This window comes from Sinocyclocheilus anshuiensis, unplaced genomic scaffold, assembly GCF_001515605.1.
Source record: "Sinocyclocheilus anshuiensis isolate Anshui unplaced genomic scaffold, SAMN03320099.WGS_v1.1 scaffold186, whole genome shotgun sequence".
Lineage (NCBI taxonomy): Eukaryota > Metazoa > Chordata > Actinopteri > Cypriniformes > Cyprinidae > Sinocyclocheilus > Sinocyclocheilus anshuiensis.
Window position 1 is genome coordinate 389,622 of NW_015542355.1, and position 8,547 is coordinate 398,168.

The 8,547-nt window shown below is 36.7% G+C and overlaps 1 long non-coding RNA gene across 1 annotated transcript; it reads right to left on the bottom strand.

Moving 5' to 3' along the window:
* Positions 1–1,284: 1,284 nt before the first annotated feature.
* Positions 1,285–3,303, bottom strand: LOC107691699 (uncharacterized). The gene is made up of 3 exons (XR_001634557.1): positions 3,129–3,303; positions 1,645–1,837; positions 1,285–1,429 (listed from the first exon to the last, which is right to left on the bottom strand). It is a non-coding gene; the product is annotated as an uncharacterized LOC107691699 (long non-coding RNA).
* Between the last annotated feature and the right edge of the window lie 5,244 nt (positions 3,304–8,547).

Genomic DNA, 8,547 nt, shown 5'->3' on the forward strand with positions numbered 1-8,547 from the left:
GTTTTGAATATGGATATTTTTCTTACAAAAACGCATCGATTCGCTACAGGAGGCCTTTGTTCACCACCCAGAGCTGTGTGAGACACTTTTTTTTGTGGAAGGGTGCTTTTTATTTCACGTCTTTTGAACCGAAGGACAAAGATAGAGCTTGAAAGATCAAAGACAATTTTTAATATAACTCCGACTGGATTCGTCTGAAAGAAGAAAGTCATATACACCTAGGATGCTTCGCGGGTGAGTAAAACACAGCATAATTTTCATTTTGCGGTGAACTAACCCTTTAAGGGGAGCCCAGCTCCCCCTAGCTCCCCCGTAGTTCGCACCCTGGGCATGACGCCTCTGCCTGAACGCATGCAATTATCTTTTCAGATTTATAAGTTTGTAGTTATTTGTAAAGAATTTATAAATATAGTCTACATAATGATATACTTATAAAAGTAGCTAAATCAGTTTAAGCATAAACTAACACTATTTTAGTGGGGTTTATATTAATCTCAATGCAATAAATTCTACGCAATAAATTCTAAAAAACAAATTGACTCTAAAGTAAATTTCTCAACGATGTTCAGGTATGTTTTACTGACACACATGATAAAAAAAATCGATTTAAGAAAATGATTCCGTGCAGATTATATGCAAATTTGCTAAATCTTTAACTGAATTCAACAAAACAGGCCTACCTGTCACATGTCTGTTTATTAAACGAATTCATGTGATTTTGCAGCACTGTAATTGAAACTTTTTATTAACTGCACCTGCACTCCACACTGCTAACGAATCATGGTAACAAGTTGCTTTTATGTCAAAACGCGAAAGTAAATGTACTAATGGTGATGGAATCGCCTTTACTTGAGAAGTCGATAAAACCCACACCCAGAGGCAGTTAAGCAGCTTTTAATAGCCATTTAATCAAGTGAAATTGGGAGACGGCAGGATTAAACTAAACTAAAATAAAATATATATTTTTAAATGATTTAGATTTTATTATTAAATATTAACCTTTAATAAAAGTATTAAATATCATTTAATATTGCAATAATTTTTTAACACTACATTACAATTTCCATGTTCCATAAATTGCAGGTTAATTTAACACAATAACAAAAGCAAACAATACAATAACACCACATCCACAAAATAAGTGACATTTTTATTTCTCTATGATTACATGCAACAACTCGTTGTAAACACTCATCATATCATATTTTAAAAAGCATTAATATGACAAATTATTTCATATTTCAAGGTTATATATGAAGCAAGAAGAAAGGCAACTCACATGAGACGAAGAACAGAATGCCTGCAGCAAAGGTTTTATCAAACCTGTCAAAGGATGAGTAGTGGATGAAGGCCATAATACCGATGATGATGCCAAAAAAGCAGACCAACAGAGACAAGATCATGAACGCTCGTGTAGCATCCCAGTATGCTGTGAACACACACACACACACACACACACACACACACACACACACACACACGTCAGAAGGTCAAAGGTCATGTTATCACCAGCTCATTTGCACATACATGACTGTTAAAATTGAAATAAAATATAAAGAACTATAGGGAACAACATCAACTTAAAAAAAAATCCAATCTAAATTTCTTCTTTAAATGTCTTGCCACTCTGACTATAAATCTCACCAATGCTGTCGGTGTGCGTGAAGCATTTTCCGGGCATGCAGTATCTCCACAGCCCCTGATGCATGTAGTTGTTTGAATGACGGTATTGCATCCAGTAATCTGTTACTGTGGAAACAATCAGGAGTATATTGCCCACTCCTGCACAAAACAGCCCTCCTCCCATGAAGCTGTACATTCTGCACCTACAGACAGACTAAAAACAAAGGCACACAAACATTTATGGTCGCAAATACAATCAGACATATGGGTACATGAATTAATGCACACACACATAAAGGTCAGGGTTACGTTAGCATCAAGAGACCGGTGTAGACTCCTGCACTATTGAGACATGTAAGTGTCTGTAATTGCATTGTAATGAACACATTACTTCCTTTGAGTGAGCTGGGAGGTCAGTATCAGGAGGCTACTGTCTCGCACTCTCTCTTCTTTTCAGGTTAAGGCTAACAGAGCTATCAGGTGAACTGGCTGGAAGAGTTTGCAATTATAGTAAATAGGACAATGCTTATTCAGAAAAAGCATTGGTGCTATATATCAAGTTTTTGAATTGATGTGATTTAAATTCTATTTGCTGGGGTGTAATTGACTCATTGCCATTAAAATATTGACAAATATTTTACATTTATGAATGTATGGACACATACATGGACACAGAAAAAGGTAACAACAGTTTTTGATAACCATTCAGTAGAGGGCGCCATATAGTTCAACGTCTAATTGTTTAAAAAAAAAATTGTTAACTATTTGGTGACTTAGAATATGTTCAGGAACACTAAAGATAAAGAAAATGTAATTTTAATTGAAATGAAACTTCATCATTAGTATAAAATCATTTAAAAATCTTTACATATTTTCTAAATGAGTGTAAAAATGTGTTTACGTAAAAAGGTTCTGACAGTCTTTTATAATAATTTATTAATAATAATAATTTTTAATTATTAAAATATTTGAATAATTTTCAGAAAGTATTTATATGTATTTTATATAAATATACCGTACAATTCAATAGAAAAGTCCATAAAAATATGCCACAATGTACTATGAAATAATTTTATATGTAGATTTTTTTTAATAAGTGTTATTGAATTATGCATTTCATTCCAGTGTTGTGTAATACCCGCAAACTTGACGGAAAATGTGGTCGTTTTCTGTCAGGACATTGTCCTGTTTTTCTACATTTTTGTTTTTCAGTGTATTTAAAAAATATTTTCAACTCAATTTTCAATTTTAATCCATTATAAATCATTTTTCTGAATCCTTTGAAATATTTGTTCTATGGAAATATTTGTAACAGTTTTCTGAGCAGTTAACACTATTGAGTTACACCTGACAGATGTTCATGTAATCACTGTATTCTTGGAGGGTTTTCCAAATAAATATTGAGGAAAAACAAACAATAGCCAAACACAAGAAATCAGTCATCAAAGGTCCACTGTTCCAACAAACAATCTGATAATCTAGCTATTAAAAGTAGTCACACTTACCTTTATCAAACCCCTAAATGAAGTCTAAATAAAATATGCCAGGGCCCTATAATGGCTGTACAGGCAGCTTTCCAGCAGCTCTTAGCACTAGCGTTTAGCGGGTGAATAGAGCGAACGGGGGAAAGACCAAGCGGAGCGCTGAAACAAAAGAGCAGGCAAAAAACACAGCCAATCAGCTAGAGCTAGTTTTGTGAATTTGGAATCTGCTGAAGAAACAGAACTATCTACAAATCCTGATGACTGGAGGCTTTCCATTGAGCGGACGCCGCTGACCGCCCTTTAGTTGGGAAGAGACCGAGCGGAAAATCTGGAATGCTGTTGGGCCTAACATGGAACAATTCAATTTTCAAAACAAAATTTGAATTTTATTGTGTGCTTTCATGTTCTGCTAATATCTAAACATATGAAACTGTGTTCTGTTTCATATAAATTTGCAGGTTCTACTAGAATATCCTATATGATTTCCACTCAAAACTTTTTAAAACAACCACAGTGCAAGTTTGAGGAGTTCTTCCATGTTCACTATCTAATTAAAGTGATCACGCAAGACAAATGAAATTCAATCAACAGGCTTGTTCTATAAGCTGCTATAAAAGCAACTGTAAAATTAATAAATGTAAATGTTCTCTTCAAAATAATCAGCTATTATAAATGAAATATGAATAACCAAAGCATAATTCATCCATGTTTGCTGTCTGAGCCTTTCACAGGTTTACGCAATATGCTAAAACAGCTCTGATTTTCCTCAACATTTGAGTCAAACTTACAACCACCCTATCGAGAATTAGCTTAGCTTTGCTTTCCCTCGCCCTTATGTGTGTTAGAGTTGTTTTCTCCTCCAGAAGGGTTCCTCTCCCATCTCCCGCACATGGTCCCGAAGATGAAAGGACCACAGTGGATCCATTACCTGCATTAGAGCAAGTTGTTCGGACCAATTGACGACTACAAAATGGAACAGGAAAGGGTTTTTTTCAAAGATGTGAGTGCCGTACTTACGTCTAACTTCATTTTTATAGACCACCGCCTATTTTGTTCCATTTCAACTGAGGCAGCAGAGGGGCATTTGATATCATTCTGGGCTATCAAAGTGTACAATATGTCTCAGTGAGAGTGAAGCATTTCTTTCTCAAATGCAGCTGGCTTTTCAGAAGATGAATTTGTTATGACACGTGTATTAAAGCAAACATTAATGATAACAAATGTCTAGCTACTCTGTGGATGCATGGAAATAAAGAATAATCCTAACAGACCTTCAAAGGATTCTCAGTACCTTTGTGGGCCAGTTACATGCAGTTGCATGACAGATGGAAAAAACCCCGCAATGCCACTAATGCTAACCTCAAGCCTTGTTCTATCAAATTGTATGGATTTATTTTTAATGCTGTCTTTATTGTAGAAAATGGCATGTATAGACAGATAGACATAGACTGCATGTAAGTATAGAATAAATAGACAGACAAATGCACAGACAGACAGTTATAGGAATGATGGACTGTTTGGATAGCTAGCTAGCTAGCTAGCTAGTTTGCTAGATAGATACATAGACAGACAGACAGACAGACAGACAGACAGACATAGATAGATAGATAGATAGATAGATAGACAGACAGACAGACAGACAGATAGATAGATAGATAGATAGATAGATGGAACTCCTTCGGTTTACTCTTAGGTCAAAAGGATATTGAAATAATTTGTGTTTCCAGCATCTCTCTTTCAGTAGCTTGCCCTTTCATAATGGTAGAAAACACAAACCAGTGTTCAGCCCTGACTCCTCCAACATAATGCACACTGCCTGAGAAAGTCTTTGAATCCTTTAAGCTGCCAGGCGCATCCCGCTAAATGCTTAAATCAACTCTTTAGAATTTAATTTCGCAGCCTTCGGTTGGCTAATTTGTATGGCAAGTGCTTTCAACATTTTCCCAGCATTTAAGCGGCTGCCTTAATCAAAAGAGCATGCAGACGATTCTCCCTCCCATTCCTGCTCCACAGCACTGAGTATGGAATAAAAACCCTTCCACTTAACCACTTAGATGAATATATCAAAAAACTAATTTGTCATTTTAATTGCATGATTTGAAGAGACGCTGCCTCACTTTGCCTCTTCCATTTTGCTAGATTTTCAATGTGAGCGCACATTAGATTGATCTATGAAAGACAGCAGAAATCACAACATTTATGTCTTTTCATTTTGCCGTAATTAGATAATTGAAATTCCTGTCACTGTCTATGCACTTTTGCAAAACACAAACAGCACACAGATCATAGACGGAAGAGATTGCTTTTTTTGCTCTTTGCGTCCTCCTCTTTGTTTTTTGTTTTTTTGTTTTTTCAAGTTACTTTTCCCCTCCGTTGTTTTGATTTTTTTTTCTTTTCACCAGAGCCAATCACTCACTCCATCTCCTGAAGCCAGAAATAGCACAGTGCATGTCCATTTTGTTGAGATTTACCATCCCCATTAAGTGATTGCTAGCTGAAATGACAGGGCACCTCTCTCTTGATACACTCCGAGAAACCCGGCTGGCTCATATTAAGGACACATTACTCGAGCCCATTTTCATCCAGCTGCAAGGATATCCATTAAGGTGCCTCACAACCCTACATTTTTTCCATTTTCTCTCTCACCAAACTTGACTTCACATATTATTCCCTGCTCTGTTTTGTCATTTGCAGTGACAAATTATATCAGGGCAAGGCTATCTCTCTCAATGTTTTCCCTCCCGACAGAGCAATTTGCCGTGACCGATTCTGAAGTGTCAAAATGGACACATCATTAGACCTAACTATGACTGTTGGATGGTTCTCCTCAGAAGTTTTTCAGAGTCTGCCAGTGTTATGAAATCATCTCGCAAATGGACATCTCAGGAGTTCATGTAGGCCTGCCGAACCAATTAGGTCAACACCTTTAAAAAAAAAAAAATAAAAAAAATAAAAATTATATATATATATTATATACTGTATATCAAGCACAGACAATTTAAGTCAACAAAACAATATATATATATATATATATATATATATCAGGCAGGAGTCAGGCAGAATGCTAATTGCCTAAATAGCTATTTGGTTATTGTTTAACCTTATTCAATTAACATGGCCTAAGTGACTTTCAGCAGAATGAAAAGCTGTTTCAGAGGAAAAGTAAGTAATTATATTTTAATTAAATATTTCAAAGACAAACATTTTTATTCCATAGAATAACAGATGCATCATTCACAATAAGACAACATGAGTATATGATGACAGAATTCTCATTTTTGGATGGAAGTCTATTTTAGTTATAGTATATATATAGTATATATATGAGTATCATATTTGATACATCAGGATTTTATGGATCATATAGTATAAGAGAATATGGAGCTTACACTCGAGGAGAAAAAAAAAAAAAGTTTTAGTAAGTCACCCAAACTAAAAAAAATATAAAATTTGATGCAGTTGCTGATATTTGTTATGGCCAAAATGTATGATGAAATTCTGATAGCTTTAGATTTACATTATAGCTTTACATTTACAACACAAATTAATGAGATCTTTATACTACAATACATACAAAACATACTATCTTTATACTACAAGGCCTTTTGCTTGCTAGAAACGTGTAAACTATCAAACAGACTACAAAAGGCATGTAGTAGATTGTGTTCAACAGGTTTTTTCATCAAAGTTAGGATCATGTTGATAATTTAGAGGCCTTAGAAACTTCAGATATGATGTAGGCTTTATAGGGTTGATATGCATATACCTTTATATGACAATATATTCCTGTGCAACTGTTTAGAGGCAAATCAAATAAAGGACATTTGACTTCACACTGAAACAACAAAACAGATGCTTTCAAACATTCAAACACACAAACAAATGCAAAAGATCCAACGCGGGCGTTTGGCAACACAATCACCTTAAGAGCCGGCTCTGCTCTGAGCACGCTCCCCGTCGCGTTGACATTCTCATTGCACTTTACCCATTAATTCTGCCATTGTTGTTTCTGAGGTCTCATGGGGTCCTACAAGCGACTCAATAAGCAGTGCTTAACCAGCCTCCTATGTCCATTCAGCTTCAGTTAACCCAGACACAGAGTACAGTCAACAAACCCAAGCCACGTCCCTGCTCCCGGTCAAAAGTCTTTATCACCATGTAATTGTATGAGTCGATCCCAAATAAGCAAATCAAAGCTCGACCTCACTCAGCGCCTCACTTTGCATCACAAGGACGAGCGCCCGACATCGACTCCCGTCGAGGGAGACATGTTGCTAATTGAGTTCTCACTGGTCATTTGATCCCCCTAAGTGAACAAGAAGAAAAAGGGTCTTGGGTCTCATCTGCTGGCGTAGAGCGCCGCGTAATCCAGGGAGGTTCAGAGGTGACTCAGGGTTACGGAATCACACTGCTGCCCTTTCAGCCGGCACCACGCAAAGACCGATGACCTTTCTTTCAGCTAACGCCCAATGCCACGCAGAGTCATTGCTTTAAAAGCACTCCCTTGCTGGGAAAAGGAAAAATGCATGGCACAGGTTCTCATAAAAAACGTTACAACTAATAAAGCATTCAAACATTTATGGAGAGAATCGTGGCACATCAATAACTTTTTTTTTAGTGCATTGATTTTTATTTTGTCTGTATGGATTGGCTCTTGATGAGAAATACACAATTCTACACTTCCATAAATTTGGGCATAATGTGAAACAAAAGCCAGGTCCAAACAGCAATAGGTTACTGTTGTAAACTAAAACATCCTTCTACAAAAAACAATCACGCTCCAGCTGGCTCTGTGAGTAAAGAGTGCTGCAGAATGACATTTTTGTGTGCCAAAACCCAGAAACAAGTTTAGCATCTAGCATTTAGCACTTTCGGTTCCGTCATACTGAAGTCAGTGGGTTTTTGGTCAAATGGCTGAAATAAGGTCTGTGATTAACATAAGGTCAAGATATTTTAACGTTTTATTTTTCATCATAAAATACATCAGTAATATGCCTCATCGAAGTAATATGATGTATTTCTCATCGGGTGATGCTAACTTCTGGGTTGGCCTACAAAAATATACTGAAGCGTTACAGCCCGTGGCCCAGCAAAGTGAGCACTCTCTGAGTTAATTCAGAGCGCTGTGATCTCATTTGTCCTTCACTCCCACTTTTGTCTAGGTCAGAAAGGAGGGGTGTTCATGGGTCAGCAGATACATTCCGGTGAAAAGCTTGAGCCAGGGGGACCCTCTTTTTCTCTATCTCTATATGACCATGTTGTGCTCAACAACTTAGACCTCCACATTTAGCCTGTCTGAGCCTCACACTTGCAAAATCACACAAGGGCAATGGAAAAGTGCCATGGGACATGAAGGCTTGCTTAGCGGCTTCCTATTTGGACCTGAGGCAGATGAATAGATATCACAGTCACTGTTGAAGCAGGCCTTTTACCAGTTTGT